The sequence below is a fragment of the Furipterus horrens genome, unplaced genomic scaffold (genome assembly GCF_987537825.1).
Source record: "Furipterus horrens unplaced genomic scaffold, mFurHor1.1.pri manual_scaffold_1, whole genome shotgun sequence".
Lineage (NCBI taxonomy): Eukaryota > Metazoa > Chordata > Mammalia > Chiroptera > Furipteridae > Furipterus > Furipterus horrens.
The window spans coordinates 133,772,119-133,797,853 of NW_028327171.1; the positions used below are offsets into that span (position 1 = coordinate 133,772,119).

Below are 25,735 nucleotides of genomic sequence, written 5' to 3' on the forward strand. Positions count from 1 at the left end.
TGACCTTCTTAACCTAGAAATATTCTTTATATGCATCTACTTACCATATACCCACTCTGTCTTAGGTCTGCCTTTACACTCATCAGCTCATCAGTTATTACAGCTAATTCTGAGGTGAATTGAACATTATCAGTTCCATCTTACAGACAAGGGAAAAGAGTCACAAAGCAGTGCAGTAATATGCCCATAGTTAAACAATGCATGTGGTAGAACTAAGATCTAATCTAACGTTTATCTGACTTTGCAGCATTTTAATTTCTAGGCTACATTAGCTTTGTTTTCTTTCAAATTAAATTTTATTTTGAAAGATGAAACTTTACACATTTTTTAAAAACATCAAAATTTAAAAGTTATTAGGCAAGTCAATCATACAAAACTTTTTCACAATCATTAAAGAAGTAATAACCTTTTACCAGTATAAAATGTCACACAATTCAAATTATAGCTTAGAGCTTCAGTCATTCAAGCGCTTTATCCCTTGCAGTAGGTCTGGGATAAGATAAATTTCTCCTTTGGATATTCTGTTTTTAATCACACCTCTCTTAATCACATCATTTACATAGTAGATTGGCTGGCTGTGTTGGCAATTCCAAAGTGGTTATTCCAGTCTTTGGCCATTTTTGTGTAGCCATCCTTGTGCCAAGCTGTACCCCAGCTTTTCTAAACAATCCCATACCTATTGTCATTCAATCTTGCTACTTCAAAGCCATAGCCTACCAACAAAACACTTCAATCCAGGTCTTTGCTGCTGCATTCTGCTTCATAACAGATGCCTTTAAAAAAATAAAACTGGGGAGATCTACAACTCGCATTTATAGCAACAGAAATTGGCCCCACACTTGCTACTGCCTTCATAAGGGACCTCTCTTGCTTATGGATGTCCATGAAGCCAGTGCCATTGGCAGCAGAAATAAGGCTTGTTTTTTTCAGGATTCATCACTTGTGTGATATGGATAGGATTCCTTTGAGCCCAGGCTTTGTTGTCCTCAGCAACCTGGAAGGTACTGTCCCTTAAGCCACCATTGCAGCCCTCATTGAATTGAGACTGAGAGCAGTCCACTAGGTTCTATTCACTCAGTGAAGCAATTTGCAAGTTTTCTGGAACATCTGTCCTTCAAGGGCACCTGTTGCACTAAAAGCCCAACAAGAAGCACACTTCCCTGGTCCTTCACAGGAGTTATGCAGCCTTTTTCACTCCAATCCACAGATGTAGTGATCTCAACAAAGGGAGGTTCTTGGAACAATACCCACTTCCTGTGCTTCTGGTTTTGAGGGCCATTCTAAACCTACCTACATTCTTCATTGGCCATGTCACCAAGGGCATTCATTGCCGTGGTGAAGTTATGTTTCCCTTGGCTGTATTTCTGATTGTGCAGTTGAATCACTTTCATATTTTTTTCCTCACACTGCTCTCCTTCGTTCTTCACCATTATCATTATCTAGTTTTTTTCTGTGTCGCCTGCCACTGCTTCCATTGTGCAACTGAACTGTTATAAGGTTTTGGAGCAGCTGAGGCAATTCCCAAGAAAAGGGCTGCCAGGAAGTGTGAAGGATTCATGCTTCAAAAACCTGTGGCAGGAGCAGCTGTGAAAGCGCAGGTAGCACGTGCAAGTCCAGGGATCTCCAAAGCTCTAGGTCACTTTCTATGATTAAAAATATCATAGAGATTTTATGAATTCTCTCATAACTCTAACCTGTCTGTCCTCTTCCATTGATGCTAAAGAAATGCCCTTCACCTCCCCACCCCTCAGTGCTGCCTCCTGAAAATAATTGTGTAGTCATTTGCAGAGTTACAGTTCTGTTTGGTGTTTCAATTGTGAAAAGATACAAAGTTTCTGGAAAGCCAACATTAATTGATAACTTTGTAGGAAATTATTTTTGTCATCAGTCAAAAGAAAAAAATGTGATTATGATGAGAATTCAAAAATGGGTTTGTGTAAAATTAAAAGTGTGACATTTATACACACAAACACACACTCTCACATACTCATTATTCTGAAAGAACCACAGAGCTCTTTATTCTATAAATCACATTATTTTTCTTAATAAAACAATTGCTTACTTAGGGGTTGGTGGATGTTACTAAAGTTTGTCAATGTGCCCCCCTACTATGGATTAAAAAACAACTCAGTGAAATACAAAAAAACAGGATACTTCTCTTCACAGGGAAAAATTGCGTATTTGATGGCCATTCCCATGAGGAGATATCACATTGTGATTTTAATTTGCATTTCCCTAATGACTAGTGATGTTGTGCATCTTTTTATGTTGGCCTTCTGTATATCTTCTCTGGACGCAAGTCTGTTCAGGTCCTTCACCCATTTTAATTTTTTATTTTTTTGCTATTGAGTTGTATGTGTTCTTTATGTATTTTGATTATTAACATCTTATGAAATATACAATTTGCAAATATTTTTCCATCTTGTAAGTTGTTGTTGTTTGTTTTTACTGTTCAGAAGCTATTTTGTCTGATGTAGTTCCAATTGTTTATTTTTGATTTTATTGCTTGTGCTTTAGATGTCAGACCCAGTGATCTCACTTCCGGGAATATGTCCTAAGAATCCCGAAACACCAATCAGAAAGAACACATGCACCCCTGTGTTCACAGCAGCATTATTTACAATAGCCAAGATCTGGAAACAACCCAAGTGCTCATCAGTAGATGAGTGGATAAAAAACCACAGTCCATTTATACAATGGAATACTATGTGGCTGTTAAAAAGAAGAAACTCTTACCCTTTGTGACAGCATGGATGGAGATTATTATGCTTAGCAAAATAAACCAGTCAGAGAAAGACAAATACCATATGATTTCACTTCTATGTGGAATCTAATGAACAAAGTAAACTGACAAACAAAATATGAACAGAGGCAAGGGTACATGGAATAGACTGACAGATCTCAGAGGGGAGGGGTTGAGGTGGGAGAGATTAGCCAAAGAACCTATATGCATATATGCATAGCCATGGACAGAGACAACAAAGTGGTGAAGGCTGGGATAGGGCCTGGGTGGGGGGAGATGAAAAGGGGGAAATCTGAAAGAGTGTCAACAATAAAAAAAACATTACTAAGACCAATGACAAGGAACTTTAGTCTTGTGTTTTATTCTAAGATTTTCATGGTTTCAGGTCTTACATTTAAGTGTTTAATCCATTTTGAGTAAATTTTTATGAGTGGTTTAAGATATGACTCCAGTTTCAGTTTTATATGTTAATATCCAATTATCGAAGAATGTTTATCGATAAAGCAGTCTTTTCTCAGTTAAATATTCTTGGTTCCCTTGTGAAATATTAGTTAACTGTATATACTTGGGTTTTTTCCTGGGCTCTCAATTCTGCTTCATTCCACTATTTGTCTCTTTTTATGGCAGTATCATACTCTTTTGATGATTATAGCTTGAAATGAAAGTGTGATGCCTCCTTTTTCTTCTTTCTAAGGATTTTTTTTTTTTTTTTTTTTTTTTGCATGGGGGCTACTTCAGGGTCTTGTATTGGTTCCATATAAGCTTTAGGAATGTGTTTTTTTATATTTCTGAAAAAAATACCATTGGATTCTTGATAAGGATTGCATTGAATTATAGGTTCAACATCTTGTAGTTTTTAGAGTAGTGGTCACTCACCTCCTTATTTAAATTTAAGTTTTTTTTAAAGATGCAATATAAATGGGATCAATTTCTTTATTTTGCAGAAAATTTGTTGCTAGTGTATAGAAATACTGCTGATTTTGTATGTTAACTTTATATTCTGCTATTTTAACAAATTTGCTGCTTAAAATTTTTTGTTGAGTCTTTAAGATTTTCCTGTATAAAATTATACCACCTGCAAGTATAGATGATTTTATTTATTTCTTTCCAGTTCTGATACTTTTGATTTATTTTTCTTGCCTGAATGCTCTAGCTAGGACTTCTAGTACTATGTTGACTAGAAATGGGAAAAGAGGTCAACCTTTATGTTGGATATATTTTTTCTATATGTAATTTGTTAGGAGTTTTTATCATGAATGTTGAATTTTGTCAAATGATTTTTCTCTATAAATTGAGATTATCATAAGATTCTTTTTTTTCATTATATTAATCTCCTGTGTTATGTTGAACCATCCTTGCATCCAGGGATAAGTCCCACTTCATCATGGACGATGATCTTTATACTGTGTTGATGAATATGGTTTGCTAGTGTTTTATTGAGAATTTTTACGTCAGTATTCATCAAGGTCAATAGCCTATAATTTTCTTTTCTAGTAGCAGTCTCTCCTGGTTTTTGGTGTCAGGATAATGCTGGCCTCATTTGATGAATTTGAGGGTGTTCCCTCCTCTTCAGTTTTTTTGAGGAGTTTGAGGATTGGTGTTAATTCTTTTTAAAAATGTTTAATAAAATTAATTAATGAAGTCTTCTCATCTGAGCTTCTTTGTTGGGAGAGTTTAGATTACTCATTCAATATATTTACTATAATTGATATATTTAGATTTTTTTTCTTCCTGATTCAGTCCTGACAAGTGATTTGTTTCTAAATATTTTTCTATTTTTTCTAAGTTTTCCAGTTTGTTGGCATATAGTTGTTCATAGTGGTCACTTATGAGCCTTTGAATTTCTGTTGTGTCCATTGTATTACCTCCTTTTATATTTATAATTTTGTTAAAAATTTTTTTTCTGTTTTTCTTGGGTAGTCTAACTAAAGGTTTGTCAAATTTATTTTTCAAAGAACCAACTTCTAGTTTGATTACGTTTTAATTGTTTTTATATCTCTAATTTTAATGTCTGCTCTAATCTTTATCATTTCTTTTCTTCTAACTTTGTTCTTTTCTAATTCCTTACAGTGTCAAGTTAGGTTGTTTATTCAGGATCTTTCTTGCTTCTTAGTATAGGTGGTTCGTCGTCGTCGTCGGCAGCCGTCCGTCTCGAGAGACGATGGTGTAGCTTCTTAAGAGTCTATCTGCACCGCCGAGAATGGCTGTGCAGTCCGACTCGGGAGTGACACGGTATCTGTCTCCTCCCATGTTAAATCGACATCTTGCGATCACGCTGGAGTGTCCTCTCCAGTGAAACTGAAGCTACAGAGCCTGGGCAGGGTGATATGGAGGGTCTGCTGTTGCCCATGCAGCAGACCCACCCTCTCTTCGCAGCTGAAGGGTCCAAGGGAAAGACGGAGTCAATACAGCTTGGCTTCAGGTGCGCCGCAGGAGTTGCCGGTGTTGACTACAACGTCAAGCCGCCTTAGGGACTCCGGCTCCGGATTTTCTGTCGGGGTTTACTCCCTTAGCCTTTCCCCTGAAGAGGTATGCCGCAAGGCAGCGGAGGTTTTTTGGAGTCAGAGTTTTCCTTCTCTGATGTGCCCTGACTGGAAGATCGAACCAGCAACACTTAGGTGGTTATTGCTGTGAATATCCCATTTAAAAATGCTTTCATTGCATCCCAGAAGTACTGTTAGATTGTGTTTTCATTTTTTCTTGTATCCACTGGTCATTCAGGAAAATGCTGTTTAATTTCCATGTGTTTGTGAATTTTCCAATGTTTTAAAGTATATTTTTTTGATTATGCGGTTACAGTTGTCCTACTTTCTTTTCCCTTTGCTCCCCTCTGCCCAGTACTCTGATTCCCTCTAGCAATCCCACCCCCCTTAGTTCATGTCTATGGGTCGTTCATATAAATTCTTTGGCTTCACCCTTTCCTGGATTATTCTTAACATCCTCCTGTCTATTTTGTACCAACCAATTATGCTTAATTCCTGCACCATTTCCCCATTTCTCCCCCTCCCACCTCCCATCTGATAATTCTCTATATGATCCCCATACTTATGATTCTGTTCCTATTCTGGTTCCGATTCCTATTCTGGTGTTCCTATTACTTAGTTTGTTCTTGTTTTTATTTTTAGGTTTTATTGTTGATAGTTGTGAGTTTGTTGTTGTTTCAGTTTTCTTTGATTTCTAGTTTTATACCATTATGGTCAAAGAGGATACTTGATTTGATTTTAGTAGTCTTCAGTTTGCTAAGACTTGTTTTGAGGCCTAATATATGGCTTATTCTAAAAAATGTTCCATGTTCACTTGATAAGAATGTGTATTCTGCTGCTGTTGAATAGAAGGTTCTTTTTATGCCTGTTATATTTATTTGGTCCAAAGTATTGTTCAAATCCCCTGTTTTCTTATTGATCCTATCTGGAAGATCTACCCATTGTGAGCAGGGTATTTAAGTACCCAATTATTATTGTGCTATGTTTTATTTTTTATTTTAGCTCTGTTGTTTTTGCTTTAATTGTTTGGGTGCTTCAATGTTTGGTACATAAATATTTGCAATTATTATATTTTCTTGATATATTTGTCCCTTTATCATTATATAATGACCTTCTTTGTTTCTTTTTACTGTTTTTTAGTGTAAAGTTTATTTTGCCTGATATAACTAGCCCCTCTTCCTTTTTTTTTTTAACCATTTTCTTGAATGTCTTTTTCAATCTCTTCACTCTGTCTCATTAGGCTAATGAGAGTGTTTTGTAGGCAGCATATTATTAGATTTTTTAAAATCTATTCATCCATTGTATGTCTTTAGTTTAGATAATTTAATCTGCTTTGTTGAAAGTAATTATTGCTAGGTAAGAACTTGATGCCATTTTGTTAATTATGTTCTGTCTGTTTTGTAGTTCCGTTGTCCCTTGTTTCTCAGCCTGCTGTCTTTGTGTGTGTTTTGATGTCTTTTGGTAACAGTATGTTTTGACTTCTTTATCATATATTTTGTGTAATTACCAATGATTTTCCCTGGTGGTTACCATGAATGAGGCTTACATAACATATCTTAAAATTATAACACCCTATTTTAAACTGGTAACAATTTAACTTCCATAGAATTAGTAAACTTTATACTTTTACATTACCCTGGCTGGTTTGGCTCAGTGGATTGAGCGTCGGCCTGCGAGCTAAGTGTCGCTGGTTCAATCTTCCAGTCAGGGCACATCAGAGAAGGAAAACTCTGATTCCAAAAAACCTCCGCTGCCTTGCGGCATACCTCTTCAGGGGAAAGGCTAAGGGAGTAAACCCCGACAGAAAATCCGGAGCCGGAGTCCCTAAGGCGGTTTGATGTTGTAGTCAACACCGACAACTCCTGCGGCGCACCTGAAGCCAAGCTGTATTGACTCCATCTTTCCCTTGGATCCTTCAGCTGCGAAGAGAGGGGGGTTCTGCTGCATGGGCAACAGCAGACCCTCCATATCACCCTGCCCAGGCTCTGTAGCTTCAGCTTCACTGGAGAGGATACTCCAGCGTCATCGCAAGATGTCGATTCAACACGGGAGGAGACAGATACCGTGTCACTCCCAAATTGGACTGCACAGCCATTCTCGGCGGTGCAGATAGACTCTTAAGAAGCTACACCATCGTCTCTCGAGACGGACGGCTGCTGACGACGATACTTTTACATTCCCTCTCACATTTTAGGTTATAGCTATCACAATCTGTATGTTTTTTTATATTGTGTAACTAATAAAAATTATTGTAGTTATTATTATTTTTTTACTAAAAAAAGAACTTTGAAACATTTAAAGTGAATTATACACCATTATTACTATATTACAGAATCTAACAATGGCTGTATATATCATTACCAGTGAGACTTAAGTGTCTTTTTATGTTTTAATGATGTTAATTAACATTCTTGTCCTTTAACTCAAAGAATTCCCTTCACATTTTTTTGTATGGCAGGTAAAGAACTTCTTCAGCTTTTGTTTTTGGAGGAAGTCTATATTCCCCTTTAGTTCCGAAGGACAATTTTGCTGGGTGTAGAGTTCTTGGCTGAGGGTTATTTTTGTTTAACATTTTAAATATATCAGCTTGTTTTTTCCTGGCCAAAATATTTTGGTTGAGAAATTTGCTGATAGTCTTATGGAAGTTCCCTGATATATAACTTCTCTCTTTTCTCTTGCTGCTCTTAAAAAGAATGTATATTCTGTTGCTTTGGTGTGAAATGCTCTGAAGAGATCACTTAAAGCCATTTGTTCTGGTGTGTCATTTAAGGCCATCATCTCCTTGTTGATTTTCTGTCTGGAAGATCTATCCATTAATGTCAATGGTGTGTTAAAATCCTCTACTGTGTATTTCTGTCAATCTCTCCCTTGTCTTTGACTTCTGAAAATTTAGTTATAATGTGTCTCAGTGAGTCCTGTTTAAGTTCAAACTATTTGGAGTCCTTTGGGCCTCATGGGTATGTATGTCCATTTCTGTCCTCATGTTTGGGGAGTTTTCAGCTACTATTGCTTTAAGTATATATTCTGTCACTTTCTTATTCTCTTCTTCTTCTGGAATTCCCATAATGCAAATATTGTTTCTTTTCATTATGCCCCATATTTCCTTTAGGCTTCCTTCAGTCTTTTTTGCCTTTTGCTCCTCTGACTGGGTAATTTTCTTTTTTCCTTCCATTCTTTTAAGTTTATTGGGGTGACACTGGTTAACAAAATTATACAGGTTTCAGGTGCACAATTCTACAGCACATCATCTGTACAGTGTACTGTGTGTTCACAACCCCAAGTGAAGTCTCCTTTCATAACCATTTATTCGATACCCTCTTCCACTTCCCTCTATCCCCTTCTCCCTGGCAATCACCACACTGTTTTCCTGTTGTCCATGTCTATGAATTCTTTCTTTCTCTTTTTTTCTTTTTTGCTTAAACCCTGCCCCCTCTAGTCCTCCCACTCTCAACAGATGTCAGCCTGCCCTCTGTGAATCAATGTCCTATACTCTAAGCCATTGATTCTTTGATCTGCTTGATTGAGTCTACCTTTGAAACTATTTAATTCATTAGTTTAATTTTTGTATTTTTTTATTTCTAGGTATTTCTTATAATTGCTATTTACTTGTTGATTTTCTTTTTTCTTTTTCCCCACACACATTTTAAAAAAAAGTCATTTAGTTGTCTGTGCTTTTTATGGAGTTCACTAGAATTTCTTAAGGGTATTATTCTGAATTCTCTGTCTGACAGTTCATAGACCACCATTTCTTTAGGGTCAGTTATTGGAGCTTTATTAATTTCTTTTAGTGGTGTCATATTTACCCGATTTTTCATGATCCTTAATTCCTTACATTGATATCTGCATATCTGAGCAATTGGGCTTCTCTTCCAGACTTTACAAGTTTGCTTTGACAATGTCCTTGGGCAGGTAGTCCTCCTATTGTGGTCTATATGAGGCAAAGCAACTGTTCAAGCTTTGAAGATTGGGAGGGGGGTGGATGTGCCCCTGGCTGAGAACAGCTGGATAGGGCTTCTGGCTTGGTTTCCTTCTCAAGTCAGGCTGTTGGTTGGGCTCTGAGACTGCCTGGATTCTCTAGTCAGGCTTACTGGATGGTTGGGACTGTGTATTATATTCAAGTGTAGATAGGGCTATGAGTTGGCTTCCCTGCTTTTGTAGACATCATTATTGGACCCAGGGACTGGACAGTTCAATGTTTGGTGATCAAAATTAAGCCAAGGTGTGCACTGAATTCTCTGCTCAGGTGAGGCCAACAGTGTTGCTCTGCAGACAAGGGAAGCAATGGCTGTGCTTTAGTTCAAGTACCACTATAGGTAGGGCTATCCAATGGGCTGTGCAGCATCCTGAATGCTCTGGTTTGGTTCCCTGGTTGGAAAGAATGAAGGCTGTATTCAACAATGAGCAGTGCTATGAATTAGATTTCCTTCTGAGGTGTAGGTGGAAAAGCAGCTCCAAAGTCAGTACATCTCTGTTGTCTGACTGAACAGGGCTACTGGATTTTCTTTGCCAATTATCAAGTGCCTGTGGCCCACACAACTTCCAGGAGTTGTTGTTAGCCCTTTTGGGCAGATGAGCCAAAACACATTTTCCTCAGAGAGTAGGGCAAAGTTACATCTCCCTTGCCTGAGTATGGGCAAACTGGGCTTTAGGGTCAGCAAATCTCTTCCTTTGAGGATTCAAGTAAGACAGATCTGCACCTCTCTGAGTCAGAGTGTGCTGCCAATGTGGTTCTGCAGATGAGCAAAGCCACTAGTTGGGATTCCTACTTGGGCACGACATGTTTGAACTTGATCGGTGAAGATCTGTGTGCTGGTTATTGCAAGTCCATCCTCACTTCTTCATCACAGTCAGATTTCATAACCTTGCATATTCCCCTGCAATCCCAGTCGTGTGAGATGAGAATAAGGGCTCTTGCAAAGCTACTCACAATTCTGGGGGTGCTGGTTGTTCCTCCTGGATTTTCTTTACCCACTAGAGGAACCAGAGGCTCAGAGGAGACCTCTCCTTGTGGTGCTGTGTTGTTCTGGGGGAGGGGCAATGCAGGCAACTGTAGGTTCCACTTCTCTTACCTTCTGGTGCAGTCTAGGTCTCTGTGGTTCAGGGGGATGCTTCAGCCTTACCTGGTGCATCCTCAGTGCCATCTTGTTCTTGAGAAGTTGTTTCTTGTTCTTATTGTGAGGAGGAACAAAGTCACGAACAACACATTTCACCCTCTTGGCTTTTTAAAAGGAAGTGTGATTTCAGTATGCAACTAATTTATATTACCAATTATTTTTCTCTTTCAGCCAACAAATGTTTATGAGTAACTCAGTTGGTGGAGGTAAAAGATTTTAAAGCCTGCCAGAGCGTGTGTGTTGTTTTATGTTTGGATCCCCCAAGGAAAAGAAATGTAGAGTATATACAGAAAATATCATCTATTATCTTTTTTCCCTAGGGCAATAGGTTTGCTTTGCCACACTGAGACTGCACATCCTTTACTTTGGTCCACTGGCACTTTGTGGCTTTTCACATCAGTTAAGCCATGAGGTGTTATATTATTCAGAGACCCGAAATCATGTGCTGGCATTACTGTGGAAAGAAATTGAGATATCTTTCTTTTTAATATGTACTATTTTATGTTACTGTTGTTCAGTTATGGTTGTCCCACTTTTTCCCCCATTTCTCTCCCCTGCCCTACCCTGCCCACCCCCACTCCCACGGTCAGTCCCCTCCCTGTTGTCCTTATCCATGTGCCATTTATACTTGTGCCTCGATTAGACTTAATAGAAATATTCGTACACCTATTCTTGTGGCTACTCCATGTCATTTTTACTTCTGCAGTTTCCAAGTTTCATGAATTTAAAGTTAGCTAATTAATTTGGCTTCTATAATAAAGGAAAATGAATCCACAATCTGGCTTTTCATTTTACAGAAGAGAGGAAGAAAAGCTATTTTTCTAGATTCTTTTATATATATTTCAAATGGCACAGTCACGTTGTATAACTAACTGAAGTTTCACCTTCTAAAGGTTTTATTTTTGTCCCTGCCTTATAATTGAATCTAATAAAGTATTGACCAAATTCCATAGTTTTGTGTGTTCCCAGAGTGGGAAGAGAACTCATTTGAAGTTTTATATGTATGCACATATATTTATTATGTGTTATGAACATATTTGCAATAAATCATAAACTGTTCATCTCTATAAAAACTTTTTAAATTGTTGTTCTATTACAGTTGTCCCTGTTCTTCCCCCGTTGCTTGTCCCTATTCCTTCCAATCCCCACCCCTACTCCCACAGTCCATACCCACACTGTTGTCCATATCCATGGTCATGGGTCCTTTATACATGTTCCTTGATTAGTCCCTTCCCCTTCTTTTCCCCCTTCTGCCCCTCCCCTAACCCCTCTGGTTCCTATCAATTTGTTCCTTGTTTTGATGCCTCTGGTTCTATTTTGCTCATTTGTTTGTTTCAGTCATTAGGTTCCTTTTATAGGTGAGATCATATGATATTTGTCTTTCACCACCTGGCTTATTTCACTTAGCATAATAGTCTCCAGTTCCATCTATGCTGTTGGGAAGAGTAGGAGTTCCTTATTTCTTTCTGCTGCATAGTTTTCCATTGTGTAAATGAACAACAGTGTTTGTTCTACTCATTTACTGATGGGCACTGCTATGAACATTGGGGTACATCGTTTCTTTTGAATTGACATTTTAAGATTCTTGGGGTATAATCCCAGCAGTGGGATCACTGGATCAAAAGACAGTTCCAGTTTTAGTTTTTTGAGAATATTCCATCCTGTTTTCCACAGTGGCTGCACCAGTCTGCATTCCCACCAACAGTGCACTAAGGTTCCTGTTTCTCCACATCCTCATCAACACTTGTTTGTTGATTTGTTGATGATGGCCATTCTGACTGGTGTGAAGTGGTATCTCATTGGGGTTTTAATTTGCACCTCTCTGATGTCTAGTGATGTGGAGCATCCTTTCATATGACTATGGGCCCTCTGTATGTCCTCTCTGGAGAAATGTTTGTTCAGGTCCTTTGCCCATTTTTTAATTGTATTGTTTGTCTGCCTGGTGTTAAGTTGTATGAGTTCTTTATATAGTTTGGAGATCAAACCCTTGTCCAAGGTATCATTGGAAAATATATTTTCCCATACAGTTGGTTCCCTTTTCATTTTGCCGATGTTTGCTTTTGCTGTGCAGAAGCTTTTTAATTTTATATATTTCCATTTGTTTATTCTCTTGTTTATATCCCTTCCCCTAGGGAATATATCAGCAAAACTTTTGCTGCATGGGACTTTTATGGTGTCACAACTTATATTTGTCTTTTATCCAAGTGGAGTTTATTCTGGTGTATGATATAAATTGGCAGTCTAGTTTCATTTTTTTTGCGTGTACCTGTCCATGTCTTGCAACACCATTTATTGAAGAGGTTATTTTTACTCAATTTTATGCTCTTGCCCTCTTTGTTGAATATTAATTGACCATAGAGACCTGAGTTTATGTCTAGGCTCTCTATTGTGTTCTATTGATCTATGTGTCTGTTCTTATGCCAGTACCAGACTGTTTTGATTACAGTGGCCTTATAATATAGTTTGATATCAGGTATTGTGATTCCTCCTACTTTGTTCTTCTTTCTCAAAATTGCTGAGGCTATTCAGGGTCATTTATGGTTCCATATAAATTTTTGAAATATTTGTTCTATATCTGTGAAATATATCATTGGTATTTTAATTAGGATTGCCTTGAATCTGTTGGTTGCTTTGGGTAGTATGGACATTTTAATGATGTTAATTTTTCCAATTCATGGACACAGTATATGCTTCCATTTATTTTTGTCTTCCTTAATTTCTTTCTTCAGTGTTCTATAGTTTATTGAGTAAAGGTGTTTTACCATCTTGGTTAAGTTTATTCCTAGGTACTTTATTTTTCTTGTTGCTATAGTAAATGGGATATTGTTCTAGTTTCTGTTTCTGATAGTACATTGTTGGTGTACAAAAATGACTTTGATTTCTGAATATTGATTTTGTGTCCTGCTGTTTTGGCAAATTCACTTATTTGCTCAAGTTGTGTTTTGGTGGAACCTAAAAGGGTTTTCTATGTACACTATCATGTTATTTGCAAACAATGATAGTTTTATTTCCTCCTCCTAATTTGGATGTCTTTTATTTCTTTTTCTTGTCTGATTGCTCTGGCTAGGACATCCAGTGTATATTTAATAAGAGTGTTGAAAGTGGGAATGCTTGTCTTGCTGCTGATCTTTGAGAGAAAGCTTTTAGTTTTTGCCCATTGAGTATAATGTTGGCTGTAGGTTTCTCATATATGGCCTATATCATGTTGAGGTATGCATCCCCTATTACAACTTTACTGAGTGTTTTTTTATTATAAATGGGTGCTGTACTTTATCAAATACTTTTTTGGCATCTATTAATATGATCATGTGATTTTTGTCTTTCATTTTGTTTATGTGGTGTATTACATTTACTGATGTATGAATATTGTGCCATCCTTGCATCCCTGGGATGAATCCCACTTGATCATGGTGTATGATTTTTTTAATGTATTGCTGGATTCAGTTTGCCAATATTTGGTTGACAATTTTAGCATCTATGTTCATCAGTGATATTGTCATTGTCATATATATATATATATATATATATATATATATATATATATATATATATTTGTGTGTGTGTGTGTGTCTTTTCTTGGGTTTGGAATTAGGATAATACCAGCCTCATAGAAAGAGTTTGGGAGTCTTCCCTCTTCTTGAATTTTTTGGAATATTTTGAGAAGGACAGGTGGTAGCTCTTCTCTAAATGTTTGGTAAAATTCGCCTGTGAAGTCATCTGGTCCAGGACTTTTGTGTGCTGAGAGTTTTTTGATTACTACTTCAACTTCACTATCTGTTATCAGTCTATTCAGGCTTTTTACTTCTTCTTGATTCAGTTTTGGAAGATTATATGTTTCTAGAATTTTGTCCGTTTTTCCCAGGTTTTTCAAATTTCTTGGCATATAGTTGTTCATAGTAATTTCTTTTTTTTATTTTTTTAATGTGTTTTATTGATTATAATATTACATCCGTCCCAATTTCCCTTCCCTCTGCTCCCCTCCACCTTGTGGCCCCCCTCCCTCCAGTTGTCCCCCCCTCTTAGACCATGTCCATTAGTTGTGCATATAGTTCTTCTCAACCTCTCTCCGTCCACTCCATTCCCTCCCACCATGATCCCCAATTCCTATATCATCTCCCTCCCTCTCCCCATTCCCCCTCCCTGTTGACCTCCCCCCAATATGTTTCCCGTACCTATAGTTCTTTTTTCACTCTCGTTGCCTGTCTAGTTTGCCCTTGTTTCAATTCCCTAGCTTCTGTTGTTTCTTGTGATGCAGTTTTCATTTTAGATTTCATAGTTTTGATCCTCCTTTTTCTAAACCAGTCCCTTTAACATCTCATATAACAGTGGTTTGGATCTAATGAACTCTTTCAGTTTTATTTTGTCCTGGAAACACTTTCTCTGTCCTTCTATTCTGAATGACAATTTCGCTGGATAGAGTATTCGTGGTTGTAAGTTTTGGATTTTCATTACTTTGAATATTTCTTGCTAGTCTCTTCTTGCCTGCAGGGTCTCCCTTGAGAAGTCAGCTGATAGTCTAATTGGGACCCCTTTGTACATGATTCTTTTCTTCTCTCTTGCTGCTTTTAAGATTCTCTCTTTATCTTTAATTTTTGACATTTTGATTATAATGTGTCTTGGAGTGGTTCTCCCTGGGTCCAGTTTTTTTGGAATTCTCTGTGCTTCCTGGACCTGTAAGTCTATTTCCTTCCCCAAGTTTGGGAAGTTCTCCTTTATTATATTTTCACTCAATTTTTCAAGTTCTAGTTCGTCTTCTTTGTTCTCTGGCAAGCCAATGATTCTTATGTTGGGCCTTTTATAGCTGTCCCAGAGGTTTCTGATCCTCTCATCGTTGCTTCCCGTTCCTTCTCTGTATTCTGGTTTGTAGATTTGAACTCTGGATTTTTTTTCCTCACAATCTGTCTCGTATGTGGTTTTGTTCCTTTCGTTATGAGTGTTTTTCGCTTCTTTCTCATCTTTTTCCAGATCTTTTGTGAATTCTGTAAGCCACCTGATAACAATGGCCCTGAACTGAGCCTCTGACAGGTTTCTTATTTGTTCATCTGTCAAATTCTTCATCTGTTGCCTGGTGAGCTGCACCACCGGGATTTCTATAGTTGTCTGCCTTATTTTGACAGATGCGTTTTGTTTTCTTGGGCCGGCTGTAGGGGGCAGTGCCTGTGTACTCGTCACAACCCAGTGACCGGCACCGTTCGGCAACCTTTCTTGCTGTGCCGTGGTGCTTTGTCATCACAACCCAGCGACCGGCGCCTGTCCGCGACCTATTTCGCAGCACTGTGGCGCTTTGTGTGGGGGCGGGGGTCCAAGATGGATTCCTGCAGTTATTCCGCTAGGAGACCGGGATCCGTCCTCCCGCCCCCCTGGGCCTCACTGTTCAAGGCGATGTGGTGGCTGCTTTCCCCAGCGTTGGGGTTGCGAGCTGCCGGGGTTTGACTGCAGCCGGGATTGTTTTCCCCGCCGCTGTCCCAGGTGCGACCGCAAACAGCACCGCCCACTTTCGCTCGTCCTACCTGCCCAAAGAGCGCCGCTGGTTTATAACTTCATGCGTTGGGCTTCCGTGTAGCTTTATTTTCTGGAATTTCTAGTTATCTTTTGTTTTGAAGTAGTTGTATTCCACTCTAGTTGTAGAGGGAGACCGAGCGTGTCCGTGTAAGCCTCCATCTTGGCCGGAAGCCCCCGTAGTAATTTCTTACAGTCCTTTTTATTTCCATAGTTATTGGTTGTAATTTCTCCTTTTTGTTTCTGATTTTAATTATGGGTCCTCTATTTTTTTATTGATGAGTCTGGTTAAAGGCATGCTGATTTTGCTTATTTTTTTAAAGATCCAGCTCCTGGATTCATTGATCCTTTGAAATTGTCCTTTTAAAATAATTAAGAGAAAGATATGAGCTAATGATATTAGAGAATCGTTTTTCACACCTTTAAATACTAAAGCAGTGAAAAGTACTTCAAAAAATGTACAAACTTAATTCCTGAGTTGTTTTAAGGAATAAATGTGGGGTTTTGTGAGAAGCATGCACACTTGATTGTGACATGGCCTGGGATTTGTGTAAAGGAAATTGAAGAATGCCTCTGTAACCCTCCTTCTACTTGTTTGAACAGCAAGTCCCTGCTGTACTCAGCACCCAGCCTCCAGCATCAGTGCTGAAAGAGAAAACAGCCAACTCTCCCAAATCTTTTTAGAAATAAGCAGAATATAGCTTAATACTTATTTATCTCAATGCAGGTTAATACTGATTAAACAAATATGAATTGATTGAATATTATACATCTCATTTTATATTTGTTGACCATTTTATATTTTACAATTTCCTTATCATCCTATCTTCAATGTTCCCTATAACTGTAGAGTTAAAAATATACTTTTATCTTATCATAGATTTGAATATTTTTGAACCAGCATTCATGGACTATATGAAACAGTGCTTTTGAACACTGGAATATAAATAATTTAAAGAGATTTTCCATACAAAATGTAAATTTTACTCAAATCACTATTGTACAAAACATATTCTTCTTAGCTATGTAGATGACAAGCAATTTAATGTTAGTGTTTTGTTAGTATTGAAGGTATTACATTTAAATCTATTAGGATAACCTTAAACAATTTTTATGTTATATTATTGCATCTGATGGATAATGGAAATTTTCTTTCAGACAGATATTCCTGAGTGTAAATGTATAGGCTATCTCAGTTCAAAGAGGGTAAATATTCATGTGGTAAAAAATGGGCAGTAGTAAATGAAGCTATAGTTAAATCAGGCATTTGTCACTTTAAGGGAAGAATTTCTGCACAGATGAAATTACATCTGAGAAAATATAGATGACTAAAATGTATACCAATTATTATAGGAATGCTTAAATTATACTATGAATCATTTTAGCAATTAAATATTTTCTGTAGATTTGAATCACATTAACCCCCAATAGAGAGAGATGATCACCCAATGGAAAAATGAAGGCAGAAGCTTTCCGGAAGAGATTGGAAGTACCTAGTTTAATATATTTCCATATCAGGGAATAAATAATGCACAAAGAATGTGCAAGTTCATGGAAGATTCTGTGTAAAATTTGTATCAGTGAAAGATAATTGAAATTTGTGATCTGGTCAGACCTCGAATTCTACACTTGGACCATTAATTGTTGCAAAGATATAGCATTATGAGATACAGATTGCAGAGAGACAATCTTATGCTGTGTTGGTGGTAACATAACAAAGTAGAAATTAAGGCAAATGCAAACAGTGATGTTTCTGTAGAGATCATATTGCCAATGAAAAACTTGGACAAATAACTCTATATGATGAATTCATTAGGCCAGAAATGTGTTTAACTATGAACGACCTAAATACCACTTGTCTTCCAGATCAATTGATGTTGACATTAATTCTTTTAATACCTGTGAAACAAATATCCATGATAGAATATGAAATGATATGTGGGCTACTTTTCTGAGCATGATTGATATTAGTTGGCTTGGTTTCAGATACAATTATTGGATGATCCAGATATGCAGATAAATTTTATATGATGTTAAGGCAATAAGAATTAATAGTTTCATATAAAATCCATTTTATCAAGCAAAGAAATGCATAAGTCTTCCATTATCACAAAAAGACTGTATCCTTGTCTGGGCTGGATCAGGAAAATATATTGTGACCAAAATTTTGATTTGCAATTCTTCTATTTGCAAAATGTCTGTTTCTCCAGAGTTAAGCCTTGTTAAATGATGTAATAATAGAGGAGTGGGTAGAAGTACGTCTTAATGTTTTTTGGTAGACAGTGAATTGAACATGTAAAAATGAATTATTTTAAGAGGCTCCTTTTTGAAAAAATGTTAAAAAAAAAGAAGGAAATTAGGGAGAAACTATAAGACAAATCATTCAGCACAAATGTACATTGTGTCTTCAGATGTCATCTTATAAAATGTTTTCATTAGTTGTTAATGAAACTAAATATTTGTGACCTAATGAACAACCCATAATGCTTGGTATATTGTTTTAGTCAACCAAATGGAAGTAAGTTCTCCTAGAATATTAACTATGCTCTTTTGTTTGATGTGGTTGATTTCTACGGTGTGTATGTTGTGTTTTTATTTAATGTTATAAGATAGAACCCTAATTTTCTATAAGATTTTATGTCATAGACACCTTTTTATTTGCATGGACATCACAATTTGTAGAACATTTTTTTTCTCATAAATGAGGAGAGCCATAATAAGGATATCCTTTTTTTTTTTTTAAATGAAGGCGATAGTAATAGTTCATAAATTGTGCCTATTGTAAAGACTAAGTAATCTTATAATGGTATTATTTCATTTTTTCAGTTTTGAACCAAGTCCTTTGTTCCAAATTCATGTACAAACTGCAGTGTAATCTGTTATTTGAAAATCAATTTGGTTTGTTCTTTAAAGGTTGTGATAAAAATGCTTCCAAGTCTCTACTTAAAATGCCATATGGGTTTTTTTGTTGTTGTTAGTTTTCTGTTCTTCTGAAGAAAGAAAGGAACAGAATAAGTTAAAAATCATTGGGAGTAAATTCCTTAAGTCTTTGATGTGGTATCTGGCACCAGCATTAAAAACCCAGATTAATTATGACATAGGAATGATGTTGATGATCAGAGAACAAGGGTGGAGAACATGCTTTCCTCTGTGACTCTCTCAGGAGCGGGGACATAGGTACTGCATTTCTTGTGCTCCTATGGCATTTGGTATTGTCTACTATGGGGCTGATCATGTTGGCTTGTCATTTTGTGCATGCCTTGAGTCCTTGAAGGTAGGAACTCTTTTTTTTTTTTTTATATTTGGGTTTACACCAGGTTTTCTCAACCTTGGTACTACTGACACTTTGAACTAGATAATTCTGTTTTAGGGGCTATTTTGTGCATTGTAAATTGTTTAGCATCTTATCTGGCCTCTAGATTCCAGATCTCCACTCCACCCCCAGTCTCCAGATGAGGACCAGCTCAGTGTTTGGCACATCATTGACATTTAGTAAATATTTTCTGAATAAATAAGTGCAGTTATTGATGCTGCATAAAGTGTAACATCTTTAACAGAGAAGTCAGCAATTTTTTTCTGAGTTTGACTGATTTTGATAGTTCCCTTCAGTTTCATCAGGGTGGGAAAATAGCTCTGATTTTCCAAACCCAATTTTCTTATGTAACTCATGAAACCCAGGTAACTTTCTCTTCTCCACCCACCCTCTCCACATCGCCCTCCCTGTGTCTCTGTTTGAGGACTTGTTAATGTGCAATGCTGATGAACTGCTAACAGCATGTCATCTCACCGTATGGACATGTTCAGCTCATTTTGATTTGAAGAGTCACATAGTACATTCCAGTCAAATACAGAGCCACATGTGAACACTCTCACACCAATGGAGGTGGAAGAAGCCAGACATGAGCAGAGTGAAGATAGGGCTACTACTTCAGTTCTGCATGCACTTCAAAATAGTAACCCTTTGTTAATCTTCATATCTAAAGGGTCAGTATATATTTACAAGAATCTTACTTTCACCTTTCAACTACATGACTTAGGACAATTATGCTAAGTTCTCTGACCTGCTATTTTCTCACCGATGAAATTAAAAGGACAATTATATCTACCTCCATGCCACTGTTAGGGGTTTCTGCTCTGCTCTTCCAGCTGACTCTCAACATTATGTACGGGAATACTCACCACGCTTGTTTATAATTACATTTTTCGTAGCTTGCCACTCTTGCTGGCCTGTGAAATATCTAAGGGATAGGCTCAGATCTCTCTCAGTCACAGTACCAATACATGTTATTCCTCAAATAAAGGAATGAAATTGCTTTGCAATAGCATACACTGTACAAATGTTAGTAATTGGCATTTATTCATTCAATATATATTTAATAAGCATCTACTTTGTAAAGTTCAGTTGGAACACTTGTTAGATCCAGAAATACATACAGCAGAGAATAGATTTAAGTGCCTGCCTTCACGGAGCTTGCAAGCTAGTGGGCTAGGCAGGCAATAAGAATTGAAACCTCTATTAATCATCTATCTATCTATCTATCTATCTATCTATCTATCTATCTATCTATCTATCATCTCCCTAATTTATGGTAATTGTAAATGGGTGCATGCTATGAAAAAAGTAGAGTGAGATGAGGTGAGAATGATGGAGGGGGCTATTTTATAGAGAGTGCAAAAAATAAAAAGCTTCTCAGCAAGTAATTAACATCATAGTTTTTATCATTATCATGATTAACATGATCATCAAGGTGATACTATTATTCTTTCATTAGTAGAACTTGTACTTTCGTCCATCTTCCTTATTGAGATGATAAACTATTTACATTCTCTGACCTGGTTCTTGAGATCAACAGTAGGAAATAGGGCTGTGGTACATCTTATCACTAAAAATGAAGATTTTGACTATACAGTGAATAAAATCTGTGATCTTAATGTAGCCAGCCTGCATATAAAGGCCTCTGTAATGAGGCTTACCTCTAAATTTGTTTCCTAAGCAACTCCTCTTTTTTTATTCTCTTGGTTGATATAAAGAAGGCATCTTTAGTGAGCTATTTCAAATCTTTTTAAAGTTCTTCTCATAGTAGGGTTTCTCAGCCTCAATACTTTTAGATTTTGGGTTGGATAATTTTGTTGCAGGGGGGCTCTTCTGTACATTCTAGGATATTCAGCAGCATCTCTGACCTGTGCCTTCTTGACAGATGCCAGTAGCATTCCATTTCCAGTTATAACAATTAAAAATGTTCCCTGAAACAGAGATATGAAAAGTAAAACCACAATGAAATATCACTTCACACCTGTCAGAATGGCCATCATCAATAAATCAATAAATAACAAGTGGTGAGGATGTGGAGAAAAGAGAATCCTCTTGCACCGTTGGCGGAAATGCAGACTGGTGCAGCCATTGTGGAAAGCAGTATGGAGGTATCTCAAGAAATTAAACATAGATCTGCCTTATGGCTCAGTGTTTCCACTTCTGGATATGTATCCAAAGAAACAAAGAATGCTAATTTGAAAGACTACATGCATCCCTATGTTCACTGCAGTGGTATTTACAATAGCAGTTTTTAGAAACAACCCAAGTGCCTATCAATAGATGAATGGATAAAAAAGCTGTGGTACATATATACAATGGACTATTACTTGATCCTAAAAAGGATTGAAATCTATCATTTGTGATAGCATGGATGGACCTAGAGGATATTAAGCTAAGCGAAATAAGTCATAGAAAGTAAAGTATCATATGACTTTGCTTATATGTGGAATCTAAAGAAGAAACTAAACAGAATGGAAACAGACTCATAGATACAGAGAACAGACTGATGGTTAACAAAGGGGAGGGGGATTGGAAGACTGAGTGAAAAAAATGAAGGGACTAATTGGCAGTTACAAAATAGCCATGGAAATATAAATTATGGCATAGGGAATATAGTCAATAATATTGATGTACTATATATGGTATAAGGTGAGTACTTGGAATGTCGGAAGGCAGAGAGGGAACCACTTTGTAAAGCATATGATTGTCCAACCACTGTACCTGAAATTAATAGAAAATAATATTGAATATAAACTGTAATTGAAAAATAAAATTTAAGTTAAACAAAAATGAAATTCTCCCCTGAGGGTTAAAGTCAATCTCAGCTAAAAACTGCTGACTTATAGGAACCTATTCTGTCTTTCCAACTACAATATTTCCTCACTTATCTCAGGTATTACATTCTAGACCCCCTGCCCCCCACCATAAGTGAAAATCCGCAAAGTAGGAATCTTACATTTATTTTAGTGTTTATATATATTTTAAGGCTTTATAAACTTTTCCCACACACTTATAAACCATTTCCAGTCCCTTATTAACCTTTCCCACTCCCTTATTAACATTTTCCACACTTTTATAAACACTACTTATGTTCTTAAACATATTCTACACTCTTAAACCTATATAACTTTAACAAATTACATATACAGTACCGCAAAATCCCGCGATATAGCGAAAAATCCGCGATAAATAATTAAATATTTTAAAAAATCCCGCAATACAGTAAGGCTGTGATAAGTGAACCGCGATATAGAGAGGGACTACTGTATGGCATAGTGTTTCCTACAAATGCCTCTGCTGCCCCATCAGGGTTTGCTGGTGTAGCACCACAAGCTCCTTCCTTTGACCCCACTCATCCTTTAAGTCCCAACTACAACTTCACCTACTGCATAAAGCCTCCTCTATGCACTACAGCCTGTTCTACCTTTTGTACTTCAGAATTCATATTCCAAGTCTTTTGTGTTTGATTACTGTTATTTTCATTCATTACTGAGCCAACTGTGCATTGAAAGGTTTACATCTTTTTATGTTAACTATAATAAATTATTTTTAAAAAGAGACCATATCTTGGCCATCTTTGCAATTTATAGAGCATCTTAAAAATACTTGGAGCCCTGGGTGGTGTGGTTCAGTTGGTTGGAGTGTTGTCTGTAAACCGAAGGGTTGCAGGTTTGATTCCTGGTCATGGGACATGGCACATGCGGGTTCGATCCCCGGTCAGGGTGTGTACGAGAGGTAACTGATAGATGTTTTTCTCTCTCACATTGATGTTTCTCTCCCTCTATTTCTCCCTCCCTTCCCTTCTCTCTAAAGTCAATAAGCTTGTCCTCAGGTGAGGATTTGAACAAACAAAAAACTTGGAATAAGGACACTCATTAAGTATGGGTTGATTTGAGGTTGAACAATCTTATTAATAAAATTTCACCAGCAACCCCATCCTTAACCAAGAGAAGGCTAGATAAAACAAATGGTATAGTTTTCATAATAATCAAACATTTCTGAAACTCATTTTTTTTAAGGAAACCCAACATATAATTCAAGTGTAACAAGTGCCATGGAACTTCAGTAACTTAAAACCGGTGGAATGAGTTTATGGAACTACCTTTTTTCTGAAATATATCACTCTAGTTTGATCCAGAGTTGGGGGGTCAGAGCAGTTTAAACAATGGTCTTTCAAGTCAGCAACAAAGCTCACCTAAGTAATAGCACTTTATGCAAAAGATGATTACATAACTAGTTAAGATGACTGTGACCTTGATGATCTTTTGTAACAAGGTCCTTTGAGGGGAATGTATGGAAAGGGGCATCCATTCAGGTAAATCAAGCAGGTGTCTATCTAGCAGTTGATGGTTTTGTTTAACTGTTGAAGGGAAGGCTGGAGGTCTCACTGGAAGAAAAGCCTGCACACATTCAATTTCTCTCTGCCTGAATACAACCTGTTATTCAGAGTATATCCATTTGTTCAGTAAATTCAGTACTTATGTGGCATTCAAGTAATGACTGAACATTGAAGAACTAAATTCAAGATCCTTTTAATGACATTTGAGAAGTGTATGATAACTACAGCTTTTTAACATCACATGCCAGTGTCTCCAGTCTCCCAGTGTCTACTCCACTTAAGTTATAATTAACAGTCATCCTGCTTTCATTTAAACATTTAACAGACTGTATAGGGACTTCTGAAACATAGGTCTATCTCAAACTTCCCATAAGTACATTGTTTTAAATTGTAAAGTGAATTGTATTATTTCCAAATATAATAACTGGATATAAACTTCCTAGGGTATACACTTACCTAAAAAATGCCCTTGTGGTGAAGAACTTACAGATCAAATGCTATATCCATTCAAGTAATTCATTTTAGTCAGTCATGATAACCCTGCATAAAATGAATATTTACTAAGTTCTTTATGAGGGTACAGTAAGGGGCTAGGTAGTAACAGATTGATTATTTTATGTAATAGCTAAGCTACACAGAACAATTCAATGAATCCTAAATACAACCTTTATAAGAGTTCCCTGTAGATAATTCACTTTTGGGGTGCCTGTCATTCCACAACCCCTTCCTTAAGAATCTTCCCAGCCTCAACTGGGAATTAGGAATTGAGATTCACATAAAGGAATTAGTCTCAGCTGATCAATAAATGGAACTTGGTGGTCATGGAGAGGTACAGTCCATTGTGCTCATGTTGGGAAAGCTGAGAATGGAGAGGAAAATGTAATGCAGAGGTAAGAAATTGCAGCCACTGAGAGAGTCATTGCTTCCCACATGCTTTATAGTTTCTGTTTCCCTTCCCTGGAGACCCGGCTACTTGTCCTGTGACCAGATTCCATGTCGTCATCCTCATCCTCAAAACAAAGTCAAATTCTTTTGCTTGTACCGGTTGACTGGTTTCTGCCAGCAACAGAGCCTTGAAAGAAATTATGTCCTCTCTTTTCTTAGTGAAAAAAGTGAAGTTCAAAGAAGCCTATAACTCATACAGAGCACTGCAGCTATGGCAAGCCACTCAAGCCCTGTGCTCAACTTTCTGGTATCACTGCAATTATTTGCATGGCCATGGTTTCTATCACTTGTGTGAGCTTGGCCCTTTCCTTTGTGCTGCTGAACATGCATGCAGCGGAGGCCATTGCTTAAGACATGTTTCCTCACCTGCAGGCCAGGATGGACAGTTCTTTCTGCTGTTTTCCACAACTGCTGAAGCCATTCCTTCTTGCTTAAAGTCACCCCCTCAGCTTAGAGTTTTCAAGCATTTATTAACCCTGGAGCACTTTCATCTAGTCCATAAAAAATTAAATGCCTTAGTCAGCTCAGGCTACTATAAAAATTACCCAGAGTATGGGTGGCTTAAATAACACATATTTCTTTCTCACAGTTCCAGAGGCTGGTAAGTCTGAGATCAGGGCACCAGCATGTTTGTTTGGGTACTGGCTAGAAGATGGCTACCTTCTGGCTATATCCTCATGGGGCCAGGGGATGGGAGGTGGGAGAGGTCCAAGAGAGAGAAAGAAGTGTGTGGGAGGGAGAGAGACAGCACATGTTGGTTTCTTTGTTGAAGGGGAGTAATTCCATCACAAAGATCCCACCCTGTGGCCTCATCTAACTCTAATTAATTTCCAAAGGCCCCACTTCTTAATACCATTACATTGAGGGTGATGGTCTCATCATATGAATTTGAAGGAACACAAACATTTAGTCCATAACAATATTCTATATCCAGTAAGGAAGAGATAAGTTATATTCCCTAATTAATTTCCATTTAATGTCCTCATTAATTTATCAGTTGCACATTTACATCGCAGAAGTACAGAGTACACGTGCACTGCCACCACGTCTAGGTCTTTCATGCTTTGCTCCAAGCTCCTCTGGTCCCCCTTTGGAGCTCCCCATCCAGGCTGCTCAGCACTGGCCTCCTCATCTGTCCCCTTAGAGGCTTTACCTGATCTTCATAGTTAACGACTACAAGGGCTGCCCTGACTCAACTGTGAACTGCCCGAATCAATTCCTCAGAGTCAATCAGAGTAATTGGCTCTGCACGATCAGTCCTCCACCTCCCGCAAACCTCACTTACTCCATTTTCCCCTT

General features: G+C 37.4%; 1 protein-coding gene and 1 pseudogene across 1 annotated transcript in view; one reads left to right on the forward strand and one right to left on the reverse strand.

Moving 5' to 3' along the window:
• The window catches only part of THSD7B (thrombospondin type 1 domain containing 7B), an 824,502-nt gene that overhangs the window by 107,234 nt on the left and 691,533 nt on the right, over window positions 1-25,735 (forward strand). The window lies entirely within an intron of this gene.
• Window positions 556-1,558, reverse strand: LOC150021947 (procathepsin L pseudogene; annotated as a pseudogene).